At 42.4% G+C, this 13,987-nt stretch overlaps 1 pseudogene across 1 annotated transcript; it reads left to right on the forward strand.

The window, feature by feature from the left end:
• Nucleotides 1-6,595: 6,595 nt before the first annotated feature.
• LOC307053389 (S-phase kinase-associated protein 1-like) lies at nucleotides 6,596-7,086 on the forward strand (annotated as a pseudogene). Its single transcript has one exon. The product of its transcript is annotated as an S-phase kinase-associated protein 1-like (transcript).
• Nucleotides 7,087-13,987: the final 6,901 nt, after the last annotated feature.

Raw genomic sequence — 13,987 nt, forward strand, 5'->3', positions numbered from 1 at the left:
TGTAGGGCCCTCCCCTGGGGTCTTCTCACTGACTGTCAAGCTCTGTTCTCGTCCCCTCTCAGCCTGGGCCTGCTTGTCTCCGGGCCCTTCACGACAGCCTCTGCTCTCAGCCGGGCAGGCCCCCGAACACGCTCTGTGGTTCTATCTGTCCATGTGTCCACACGGGCACTTGGCATAGTTCACATCGGACAGGCCAATGACCAGCTGACACCCCTGCTGCAGGGTCCTCCCCTATAATTACCACACCTGCTTCACATGTACCTACCCACCTCAGGGAAGCCACTGTAACCTCCCCTCCCCTCCCCCAGTATCACACAAGATCCTACTTTTGTCTTGGGCTACTTGAGTGATACAGGCCAGATTCCATCTCTGGATAAGGGACTGAGCAGCTCTCTACCTCAGGGCAAAGGGCCACATCCTCAAATGAATGCTCCTTGCTTCAAACGGACTGACGAGATACCCAAACTGGTACTTCATGTGTTGGCGTTCTAGACTCAGTGGAATTATCCAGTTGCCTAGAATAGCTGCAATGATTGAGATCTGAGACAACGTTTGAGCCTTTAAAACACTGTGCAACTCAACACAGACAGTAAACGTTTGGAGACAGACAGTTGTACGTTCATGTACCACTCAACCTCTTACTAGCTGTGCAACCTGGGGCAAATGACTTAACCTCTCTGAACCTCGATTTTCTATCTGTAAAACATGAACAATAATAGTACCTACCTCATAGGGTTTTGTGAGGATTAAGTAAGCTATATATTGGGCTGGCTAAGAAGTTCGTTCGTGTTTTTCCCAAGATTTTACAGAAAAACCCAAACGAACTTTTTGGCCAACCCAATATTTTATGTCATGTCTGGTTTTTATGTGAGTGTGAATTTTTTTAATGGCCACAAATTCCTTCCCACTCCTCCTGTGAAGAGGTGAAGGACATGTCTTCTCCCATTGAGTCTGGGCGGACTTGTGGCCACTTCGGCCAACAGAGTGCCATGGAAGTGCCCTCCGTGGCTAGGTCAGGGAAGGCCATCCAGGTTCTGCCTCCCCTCGTGGGATGCCTGCTCTGGGAGAGGTGGGATCCCACGCAGGGAGTGTGACTAACACAGCTCATCATGATGGAGAGTCCACACGTAGATGCTCCAGGGCAACCCGGCGAAGTTCTCGGTGCTCCCAGTGGACAGCCCGCCGTCAGCCACGTAATGGAGCCTGCGTGGACACCTAGCCCGGTAACTCCTGCAGACGACAAGCATCTGACTGCAACCTCCGCAAGAGCCACCCAGCTGAGCCCTTTCCAGATTCCTCACCCACAAAATCATGAGCGAAGTGAAAGTTTATACCAGTTTATGAAGTGTTAGGGCAGGTTATTATATAGCAACAGCAACCAGAACAACGAGCAACAGGAAGTGGTAGCAAATATTAATACTGGGCTTCCCTGGTGGCGCAGTGGTTGAGAGTCCGCCTGCCGATGCAGGGGACGCGGGTTCGTGCCCCGGTCTGGAAAGATCCCACGTGCCGTGGAGCGGCTGGGCCCGTGAGCCATGGCCGCTGAGCCTGTGCGTCCGAAGCCTGTGCTCCGCAACAGCAGAGGTCACAACAGTGAGAGGCCCGCGTACCGAAAAAAAAAAAAAAAAATTAATACTGACGCAGCTTCTAAATCACATAAGCCCTAGAATCGAGCCTCCTGCTTTCCATGGTGTGAATACCCCAGGGTGTCACAGTTCAACCCTTCTGGCTACACTGAGAGTTCCCCCTCTTCAGAGCCTGGTTTCTTTCAGTTCGCTGCTAGGTTTCCTGTCTAACTTCTAGATCAAGACAGTCTGAATAAACTTTAGATAAACACTTAAAATTATTTCCTGGAAGCTCACCAAACCAAACATGTGAATCCTCCCCCATCTGCACAAGTGAAAACAAGTTATATAATTTCTGTTTCCCGGGGTGGAAAGGGCTATGCAAGACACAGAACACTGGGACGGCTGCCTGTCGTCTGGAATCGCATTTTAAATAAATAGACGAAGCAAACTGCACAGAAATGATGAATAATGAAATAGTAGGAGTAGAAATTAAAGAGCAATGGGAACTACAGGAGCTATTTCTGTCCCTCACTGAGAATGCCTAAGGGCTTAGGCTAGGTGTTTATTTCTCAGGGAGCCGGTTATTTTTAACGGCTTTGAATATGACGCCTCCATGACACCCATTACTCCCAAACGCCTGCAACGTACTTCTCAGATCTAACCATCACTGCAGGCTCGAGGCTCACATTGAATGTGCGTGTTTTTCCTTCAGCTATTTTAAGTGTTCCATCAGCTTTCTCAATTATTTATGGAATTCGTTCTCTGATGAGGAAGTTATTTTCTGTAGAAACTGGAATTATTTTACATTCCACCTTTTTCCTCCTTCCTGCTTTCTCCACTGCCACAAAACTTTCCAGTCCATCCACTTAGCATGGTGTCACCTGGGATGGCATGAGGATCTTCCTGAAGATGGATAATAAACAGAGGTCAAATTTGAACTGGAACATCATGTCCATGGCCATGCCTTCTCCTACTCCATGCCCTCAGGGTATCTCGTGGCATGTTTAAGAAACGTTTTGCAGATGCGTAAGTATTTTTAAAACATGCAGGATTCTGAAATCGTTGTGGCAATCACTATTCTTTTAAAATGCACGCGAATATTTGGAAAATTAAAATTAGACAGTTGGTGCTGTGGTGTCCTGGTGCCCACACTTGACTGATTACCAGAACCACATAGTGATTTTGTAAAAGTGCAGACTCCTGGATTTTGCCTCAGAAAAATGGAAAAAGAGACTCTGGGAAAGGGGTTCAAGAATTCACGTGTACCCTAAAATCTTCCCAGTGATTTGATGGCCAGCCAGCTTCGAAAGCCTCACCCACCTGCATCCACGCCCTCCATAAAACATCAAGAGGAAGGAACTGTAAGCAAGCAGACAACATGTGAGTCACAGGACTGAGGTTCACCCAGAAAGCTGCCAGGCCTGGATAGGACTAAACAGAGCCTCCTCCTTCCACGTGTGCAACTAACAAACAAGCATCTTTCAAGGATCCAGAATGAATGAATTATAAGACAGCAGGGAACAGAGGAACAGAGGAACATAACTTATTCTCTGCCATCAAGAAACTCAGAAGGGCTTCCCTGGTGGTTGAGAATCTGCCTGTCGATGCAGGCGACACGGGTTCGAGCCCTGGTCTGGGAGGATCCCACATGCCGCGGAGCAACTGGGCCCATGAGCCACAACTACTGAGCCTGCACGTCTGGAGCCTGTGCTCCGCAACAAGAGAGGCCGCGATAGTGAGAGGCCCGCGCACCGCGATGAAGAGTGGCCCCCGCTTGCCACAACTAGAGAAAGCCCTCGCCCAGAAACGAAGACCCAACACAGCCATAAATTAAGTAATTAATTAATTTAAAAAAAAAAAAAGAAACTCAGAATCTACTTATTCATTCATTCATTCACCAAGCATTTACTGAGCACCTGCTCTGTGCTGGGTACTGTTCCAGACACTGGTGAAACAATACCTAACAGACATGGTTCCTGTCCTCCCGCGATATGGTATTTAGCACAGGCTACTTTCCTTCTGTAGGAAGGTAGACAGGTAACACATGAATTTGACTTTGACAACGGCATTAGGCAGTTCATTCGGCAGAAGCAAGACAGCACCTGTACGAGCCTGACAGCGAGTGTCTCCTTAAATTCTGCAGCCCAGACACTCACTTGCCTTGCCGTGGTCCCAGTCGTGAGGTTCAGAGGTGTCCCAGGTGGGATCCCAGCATGTGCAAAGGCAAGAAGATGCTGAAGATTATTCAGAAAATGATGAAGAATCTAGAGCGGCTTGAGTACAGAACGCACAGGGTAGGGGAGTGGCTGGAGAGTCTGCTGTGGCTGAGGGGAGAGTCCAACTGCAGCCTACGGACAGTTGTGAAATTCTTTTCACGTCGGATGTTTTTTCTCTGTCTGTATGACAATCAGATTACCCTTTTGATTTTTTAGAAAGATCATTCTGACAGCAGCTTAAAAATGAGAGAGAGGGGGAAATCCTTGGACCAAGAAACAAAGCAGCTATTACAGTAGTGCCAGAAAAAGGTAATAAACGTTTCAATGGAAACAACGGCCTAAATGGAAAGAAAGCCTTGGTGCTCAAAGCTATAGGGATGCCGACAAGAGAGGAAAACTCTAGGGCCACCCAAGTAAAGAGTCTAACCATACCCTTCAGTGGAAACACACAAAGAGAATAACATAAACTTGCCTCTTTCATCCTTAGCGCTGCCTAAAATTTTTTAGATTTCTTAAAAAAATTCACTACCACAAACCAGCTCTCACATAGGTTTGTGGTCCAAATACACACTAATTATGTGATAACCACACACACACTCACACACACACCTCAAGTACAGAATTTAACGTAAAGTTAGCCCTGGCGGGACTTCTCTGGTGGTGCAGTGGTTAAGAATCCGCTTGCCAGTGCAGGGGACACAGGTTTGAGCCCTGGTCCAGGAAGATCCCACGTGCCGGGGAGCAACTAAGCCTGTGCACCACAACTACTGAGCCTGTGCTCAAGAGCCCACGAGCCACAACTACTGAGCCCACGTGCCACAACTACTGAAGCCTGCGCACCTAGAGCCCGTGCTCCACAACAAGAGAATCCACTGCAATGAGAAGCCTGCGCACCACAACAAAGAGTAGCCCCCGTTCGCCACAACTAGAGAAAGCCCATGCACAGCAACGAAGACCCAATGCAGCCAAAATAAATAAATAAAAATTAATTAATTAAAAAGTAAATAAATAAAAAATAAAGTCATCCCTGGGGTAGCTATACGCCAAGGTAAATGGCAGAAGCAAACACAAACCCTCACTGGAGTAACACCATCATCCCAGGCCTCAAAAAATTCTCATAGATAAAGTTCCAAGGAAAACAAACAGCTCACAGTGTAAAAGTACTAAACACGGAGAAACAACATACCACAAGTGAGAGCCAGGAAAAACAACAAACCATATAGTCAATCCCACAAAGACTTCAGATACTGGAACCCTACAATACAAAATGAAAAATAACAATGTTTTACATGTTTAAGGAAAATGACAACTTTGAAAATATGCACCAGGATGCATCTCACAGAGACAAAGAGAGAGAAATATAAAATAGAGGTCTGAAGGCATAGAGAATACAAAAGGGTCCAACTTATGTCCACTTGGAGTTTCAGGTGGAAATAATAGAGGCATTGGGTGGAAGCACTATTCAAGAAAACCATGAAGGGAATTTACAGAATTGGTGAAAGACAGCAATTGTCACATCAAGGGGTTTTTTAGAACTTTTCACTGAGACAAAGCAGTGAAGCTTCCGAACACCAAAGAAAAAGAGAAGATCATAAAAAGGGAGGAAAAAATATCATCAACTTAGGAATAGCAATTATAGTTGAACTCAGAGAAGCAAAAATGAAAGCTGAAAGACAGTGAAACAATATATTTAATGTGCATAAAGAAAATAAATGCCAGCCTAGATTTTTATACCCAAAGAAACTTCTTTCAGGGACAAGGAAGAATTAAAGTCAGTTTCTTGAAAGAATTTAGGTAAAAAACTGAAGGAGTTTACCACCAATAGTCCTTTGGTAAAGAAAATTCTAAAGGATGTACTTCAGGCCTAAGGAAACATATCCCTGATCAAAGATCTGAGACTCAAGAAAGATAGTGGTCAAAGATGTTAGTAAACATGTGAGGAAATCTAAACAAATATGAACTGTTTAAAACAATAATAATAATGGATAGTGAGAGAGAAGGCAGGACAGAAATAGAATGCTGAAAAAGAATAACATAAAGTGAGAGAGGATGATGAGAATTATAATATTCTATGATCAATGTATTGTCAGGAAGAAGGCAAAAATATATACAAACTTTAGACTTTGTTAAATAGGCATGTTAAAGTATAAACGGTTATGACCAAAATAATATACATAAAATATAAAACTTCTAAACAGAGGGGAAAAATGGAATGAGATAAAAGGGAACGTATATCTTATACATATGTATACATAATATAAAGGTAATGATATATGATTTTTCCACTTTGTTCTATATCCATATAGATCTATCTATATAAATTGGGAGATTGCGATTGACATATACACACTACTATATATAAAATAGATAACTAATAAGGACCTACCGTATAGCACAGGGAACTCTGTTCAATACTCTGTAATGACCTATATGGGAAAAGAATCTAAAAAAAGAGGGGATATATGTATATGTTTATGTATAAGTGATTCACTTTGCTGTACACCTGAAACTAACGCAACATTGTAAATCAACTATGCTCCAAAAAATAATAATAAAATAAAATAAGGATATATAAAGAGAATCAACAAAGCTAAAAATCAGTCCTTTGGAAAGATACTAAAATAGACAAATGTCTGTCAACCCTAGCCAAGAAAAAAGCAGGCACAGATAAAAAAGCACCACAGATAAATCATGTCAAGAATGAAACAGAACAGCTGTTGGCCTTGTTCTCTGCCTTTCTGTTTTTCTGTTTGCAGACGCCACCCTGCTCTCATCAGCCTCCAGCCCACAGTCTCCTTGAGACCTAACACCATGCCTTCAATTCAGTTGCAGAGTTCTAACGGAGATATATTTGCAAGTTGATGTTCAAATTGCCAAACAGTCTGTGACTATGAAGACCATGTTGGAAAATTTGGGAATGGATGATGAAGGACATCATGACCCAGTCCCTTTGCCAAATGTTAATGCAGCAATATTAAAAAGGTCATTCAGTGGTGCACCCACCACAAGGATGATCCTCCTCCTCCTGAGGGTGGTGAGGACAAAGAAAAGCAAACAGATGACATCCCTGCTTCGGATCAAGAATTCCTGAAAGTTGACCAAGGAACACTTTTTGAGCTGATCCTGGCTGCAAACTACTTAGACATCAAAGGTTTGTTTGATGTTATCTGCAAGCGGTTGCCATTATGATCAAGAGGAAAACTCCTGAGGAGATTCAAAAGACATTCAAAATAAAAAATGATTTTATGGAAGAAGAGGAAGCCCAGGTACCCAAAGAGAACCAGTGGTGCGAGGAGAAGTGAAATTTTGTGCCTGACGCTGTAACACTGTAAGAATTGTTCCAAATACTAGTTGCAATGCTCTGTTTATAATTGTTAATATTAGAAAAACAGTCGACAAATGCAGCAGCAAATCAATTTTATTAGTGGAATATTGTCCTCATTGCATGTGTAGTTTCAGTACAGATTCCAAACCCATGGCTGAGTTTCTTCGAGTATGATCAAAAGTTTCTTTTTTCTTTGCTCTGAATAAAACTGAACTGTTGATTCTTTATAGAAAGTGGCATTTTGGGATTTCCCTCTTTTTGTAAAGCAATTTCTGCCTAGTTTATTGTCCAGTTAACTTTAGTGACTTTTGAAAGTTGGCATTGTAAATAAGACAACTTGCAAAAAAAATTAAAAACAAAGGTTATGCCAGTCTCTAAAAATGAGTTGTGGAGAATTCCCTCTTTTTCTTCTTTCTGGAAGATTTTGTGTAAAATTTCAAGGATCTATTCCTTGAAATGTAAAAGAATTTATCAAAAAAGTTTTGGGGCCTTATATTTCTTCATAAGAAGTTCTTTATTAAAAAAAAACGGTTTATAGGGGTTTTAGTTCTTGTTGGATTCGTTTTAGTAAGTTTTATTTTAGTAATGTAATCATTTCAAATTTCAAATTTATTGGCATAAAATTATTTATAATACATATGAAGATCCTGAGCACATCTCCTCCCATGGACACACCAAAACCACAGCTACATGTAGAACAAGTCTCCCCGAGAACGACCTGAAGACTAGCAGGACAGCCCTTATAGGGATATTAAGAATAAACCATATTGAGACAGGAAGGAGGGGCAGAGACATAATCTAGGCAGGACCCACACCCCCAGAGGATCAACCCACAAACAGGAGGGGATAGCACAAACTCAGAGGTCCCCCCTAAGGATGAGGGGTTTGGGCTCCACAATGGGTACTCCAGGCCCAGGGTGCAGCACAGGGAAGACGAACCCCCATAACTGGCTTTGAAAACCAGCAGGGTTTACATCCAGGAGAGCCTGAGGGCTGTAGGAAACCGAGACTCCACTCTTAAAGGGGTTAAAAGGGTCACACACAAGCTCATTGGCACAAAGCAGCAGATTAAAAAGAGCCTGGACCTTTAGCCATCCTGCCAAGACTGCCTCAGAAGCCCCCAACCCATGCCCAGATCAAGCTCCAGCCCTCCTGACAAGGCAGCAGCCCCCCGCCTGCCTTGGGAAAAACCCCAGCACACACCCAGCTCCAGATCCAGCCCTCCCACCAAAGCTGCAGGCGCACACAGTCTGCATAAAGACGTGCCTATTCAAGGCCACACCTTCAAGACGAGGAGAGGTAACTGTTTCACCTACCTTATAGAAACAGACACAGAAAACCAGGCAAAATGAGATGACAAAGTAATTTGTTCCAGAAGTAGAGTCACAGATGTAGAAAATAAACATGGTTACCAAGGGATGGGGGGGTGGGAGAGATAAACTGCAAGACTGGGACTGACATATACACACTACTATATATAAAATAGATAACTAATAAGGACCTACTGTATAGCACAGAGAACTCTACTCAACACTCTGTAATGCCCTATAGGGGAAAAGAATCTAAAAAAAGTGGACATATGTATAACTGATTCACTTTGCTGTACACCTGAAACTAACACAACGTTGTAAATCAACTATACTCCAATAAAAAATTTTTTTAAAAAGTAATTTGTTCCAAATGAAAGAACAAAATAAAACCCCAGGAGAAAATCCTAATGAAATGGTTGTAAATAATTTACCTGATAAAGAGTTCAAAGCAACAGTAATAAAAATGCTCACCACGGCTTCCCTGGTGGCGCAGTGGTTGAGAGTCTGCCTGCTGATGCAGGGGACATGGGTTCATGCCCCAGTCTGGGAAGATCCCACATGCCGTGGAGTGGTTGGGCCCATGAGCCATGGCCGCTGAGCCTGTGCGTCCGGAGCCTGTGCTTCGCAATGGGAGAGGCCACAACAGTGAAAGGCCCGCGTACCGCAAAAAAAAAAAAAAAATGCTCACCAAACCCAGCAGAAGAATACAGCAACACAGTGAAAACTTCAACAAAGTGTTAGAAAATATTAAAAAGAACCAATCAGAGCTGAAAAATACAACTGAAATGAAAAATACACTCTGAATAGCCAAGGCAGTCTTGAGAAAGGAGAGAGCTGGAGGTATCATGCCCCCTGACTTCAGACTATACTACAAAGCTACAGTAATCAAAACAGTATGGTACTGGCACAAACACAGACACATAGATCAATGGAATGGAACAGAGAGCCCAGAAATAAACCCACGTTTATTTGATCAATGAATCTATGACAAAGGAGGCAAGAATATACAATGGGGGAAAGACAGCCTCTTCAATAAATGGTGTTGGGAAAACTGGACAGCTACACATAAAAGAATGAAACTAGACTACCTGCCGACACCACATACAAAAATAAACTCAAAAGCAATTAAAGACTTAAATGTAAGACCTGAAACAATAAAACTTTTAGATGAAAACATAGGCAGCGTGCTCTGTGATTCAGCTTAAGCAATAGTTTTTGGATCTCTCTCCTCAGGCAAGGGAAACAAAAACAAAAATAAACAAATGGGACTACATCAAACTAAAAAGCTTTTGTATAGCAAAGGAAACTATCAACAAAATGAAAAGGCAACCTACTGAATGGGTGAAAATATTTGCAAAATACATATTCAATAAGGGGTTAATATCCAAAATATACAAGAACCCAGACAACTCAACAACAAAAACAACAACTCAGGGCTTCCCTGGTGGCGCAGTGGTTAAGAACCCACCTGTCAATGCAGGGGACATGGGTTAGAGCCCTGGTCCGGGACGATCCCACATGCCACAGAGCAACTAAGCCCGTGCGCCACAACTACTGAGCCTGCGCTCTAGAGCCCATGAGCCACAACTACTGTGCCCACATGCCAAGAGCCTGTGCTCCGCAACAAGAAAAGCCACCGCAGTGAGAAGCCCACGCACCACGACAAAGAGTAGCCCCTGCTCTCTGCAACTAGAGAAATCCCACGCACAGCAACAAAGACCCAATGCAGCCAAAAATAAATAAATAAATTTATTTTTTAAAGGGGGGGTGCTTCCCTGGTGGTGCAGTGGTTAAGAATCCGCCTGTCAATGCAGGGCACACGGGTTCGAGCCCTGGTGCAGGAAGATCCCACATGCCATGGAGCAACTAAGCCCGTGCACCACAACTATTGAGCCTGAGCTCTACAGCCCACGAGCCACAACTACTGAGCTCATGTGCCACAACTACTGAAGCCCACGTGCCTAGAGCCCGCTCTCCACAATGAAGAGTAGCCCCCACTCCCCACTACTAGAGAAAGCCCGCACACAGCAACAAGACCCAATGTAGCCAAAAATAAATTAAATTAATTAATAAAAAAAAACTCGATTAAAAAATGGACAGAGGATCTGAATAGCCATTTTTCCAAAGAAGACATATGAATAGCCAACAGGCACATGAAAGATGCTCAACATCACTAATCGTCAGAGAGATGTAAATCAAAACCATAATGAGATATCACCTCACACCTGTTAGAATGGCCATCAGCAAAAAGACTGCAAATATAGCACAGGGAGATTAGCTCAGTGCTTTGTGACCACCTAGAGGGGTGGGATAGGGAGAATGGGAAGGAGACGCAAGAGGGAGGAGATATAGGGATATATGTATACGCATAGCTGATTCACTTTGTTATAAAGCAGAAATTAACACACCATTGTAAAGCAATTATGTTCTAATAAAGATGTTAAAAAAATAAAAAAATAAAACACATACACACACACAAAAAGACTGCAAATAACAAGTGCTGGTGAGGATTTGGAGAAAAGGGAGCCCTCGTACACTGTTGGTGGGAATGTAAATTGAATGCAGCCACTACGGAAAACAGTATGGAGATTCCTCAAAAATTTAAAAATAGAACCACCATACAATCCAGCATTTCCACTTTTGGGTATTTATAAAGAAAATCAAAACACTAATTTGAAAAGATACATGCACCTTAATGTTCATTGCAGCATTATTTACAGTAGTCAAGATATGGAAGTAACCTAAGCGTCTATCAATAGATACGTTATATACATATATATGAAATCTTGCCATTTGTGACAACATGGATGAACCTAGAGGGTAATATGCTAAGTGAAATAAGTCAGAAAGAGAAAGACAAATACTGTATGTTTTCACTTATATGTAGAACCTAAAAAACAAAACAAATGTAACAAAACAGAGACATATTCATAGATACATAGTTGTAGTTCTAGGTATCTATGTATTCATAGATACATAGATAGTAGTTGCTGGGGGAAGGGGTTGGGGGATGGGTGAAATAGTTGAGGGGATTAAGAGGTACAAACTGCCAGTTATAAAATAAATAAGTCACGAGGATATAATGTACAGCACGGAGAAAATACTCAATAATGTTGTAATAACTTTGTATGGGGCATAATACATAAAAATATCAAATCACTCTGCTGAAACTAATATAATACTGTAAGTCAACTATACTTCAATTAAAAAAAAAAAATCTACCCACTCTGTGAAACACATTTTCTGTTCAGAGGCAGAAGTGCCTTCAAGATGCCTTCCACGGCCTCTCCCAGCAGCCTCCTCAGGCCCTGCTCAGAGGGACAGTGTCAGAGCCACAGAGGGGGGTGCCCAGGGTGAGCCACTCTCCTGAAAGACCACCTCACCCTGTCCACGCTGCCCACCTCCTCTCCCCTAGACACTTGCAGGCAGATCTTTACTCATAAACGTGGCTGCACACACAACACTCCTGCTCCCAGCGGTGACACCACTTGTCCATAAGGGTCGTTCATAGACTCGTAGACACTGACACTAAAATGAACCTATCTACAAAACAGAAATCAAGTCACAGACATAGAAAACTAACTTATGGTTACCAGAGGCTAAGCGGGGGTGGGATAAATTGGGAGATTGAAATTGACACATACACACTACTATACATAAAATAGGTAACTAATAAGGACCTACTGTGTAACACGGGGAACTCTACTCAGTACCCTGTAATGACCTATACGGGAAACGAATCTGAAAAAGAGTGGATATATGTATATACATAACTGATTCACTTTGCTGTACACCTGAAACTAACACAACATTGTATATCAACTATACCTCAATAAAAAATTTTTTAAAAGAAATTGGTATTAGATGGGATGTTAGCGATCACCTGAAAATGGAAGGAGCTCATCCAATTAATTCAACAATTATTCATTCCGTGCCAGTTGTGCACCTAGATTCTGGTCCTTACAGTGTCTGTGCCTTTTAGAGACACTATATTTAAACATTAAAAAAAAAATTGTAGAGAAATAGGAGATAGAGATAATCCTAACAACTTCTACCATATATTTAGCACTGATTCTGTGCCTGGCATCATAAGAAAAGCTTGATTTTCACTAATTCTAATCTTTAAAACAAGGCTTCAAGGTTGCCGTTATTATCCCTTTATTGCAAATGAGTAAACCAAGGCTCAAAGAGGTTAAGTAACCCTCTAAGATCACACAGCTAGTAAGTGGCAGAACTAGCATCTGAACCCAAATGTGTTAATTCCGAAGTCCACACATGTGCCACTATACTTTGGAGCTCAAAGTATGGCACAAAAAATGTCATTGCAGGCTGGAAATTCTTTGAATGGGTGTGCTCAGGGCTGCCCGGGTTCCAAAGAGCCAAGACGTACAGCTTCCTCTCTGAATGCTGCCTGGCTTGTTCGAAGTTCATTGAGCTCAATATACCTAATGTAAAAGCTGCTGGAGATTCTAGCATGGTGAATTCTGAGGTCAATATTAAGATAACAGGTCCAAACTAAAATGTTACACAAAGGAACAGTAATGCTAATCCCTCCACCAATAAAAGGCTTTGCTCTAAGGACAAAACACTTTGCAAATATTTTTCCACCAATCCCCACAGGTATCTTATTCAGTTGTAAAATGGTGCTTCAGACAAAGTTTAAAACAACAAAAACCAGCTTCTTAAGTATCAACTGTCCAAACAATACCCAGTTTACAATTTCTTGATTCAGAATACATCATTCAATCCACGCTTCAACTTCTAGGAAATAAAACTCAAGAAAATAATTACTATAGAAACAACATTAAATATTCTAAGCAAACTTACTCAAGGTTCAAAATATGTTTTTTCTATCCCTTGTCTAAGTCAAATTGAAATCAGTTTCCTCTCCTCTCCTTTGTCTCCTTTTATTCATTTGTCATAATCTCCCCTAAACCAGCAATTAATTCTCTTCCAAGTATATTTCATCAACCTTTTAGAATATCATTCTGGCTTGAAGTAAGAAGCCAGAAATACAATGCATTCCATGGCAGCTTAACCCAGTTGGATGGAACGGTGCAATAATTAAACCCAGATCAGGTGTTTCATCTCATATTAAGCACAGGGCCTAGACAAAGCAGGCACCAACCAATGACAGCAAAATTAACTTGCAAACCCATTACTATGAGCAGGCGTCTTACTACTTTGGTTTGTGGCAGATGTGCACCTGAGTCTGGGAAGGCGGGGCAGGAGTGGAGGCTGGGGATAGGGAAAGGAGAGGAAAGTACCACCCCACTCCTGGAGACAGAGGAACTCCCTAGCTAGTGTGTATCAGTGGGGGTGGCGAAGGAGGTTGGGAAAAATGGAGAAAGAGAAGGATCTTCTTCCCCATTTTCTGACATCTGAAGTAGATTATTGCTTTGAATAAGATGGAGAACCTAAGGTATTTATGATTTTTATGATACTAGATAACAGCACAGTACCTGCCACGGTGAGCAAGTGGAAACCGAGTGCTTTCCATTTATCATCTCATTGAACCACCCTGCAAAGTGAGTATTAACATGCCTGTGTCATATCCCCAGAAACAGG

Source organism: Hyperoodon ampullatus (assembly GCF_949752795.1).
Source record: "Hyperoodon ampullatus genome assembly, chromosome: 5".
NCBI classification, from domain to species: Eukaryota; Metazoa; Chordata; class Mammalia; order Artiodactyla; family Ziphiidae; genus Hyperoodon; species Hyperoodon ampullatus.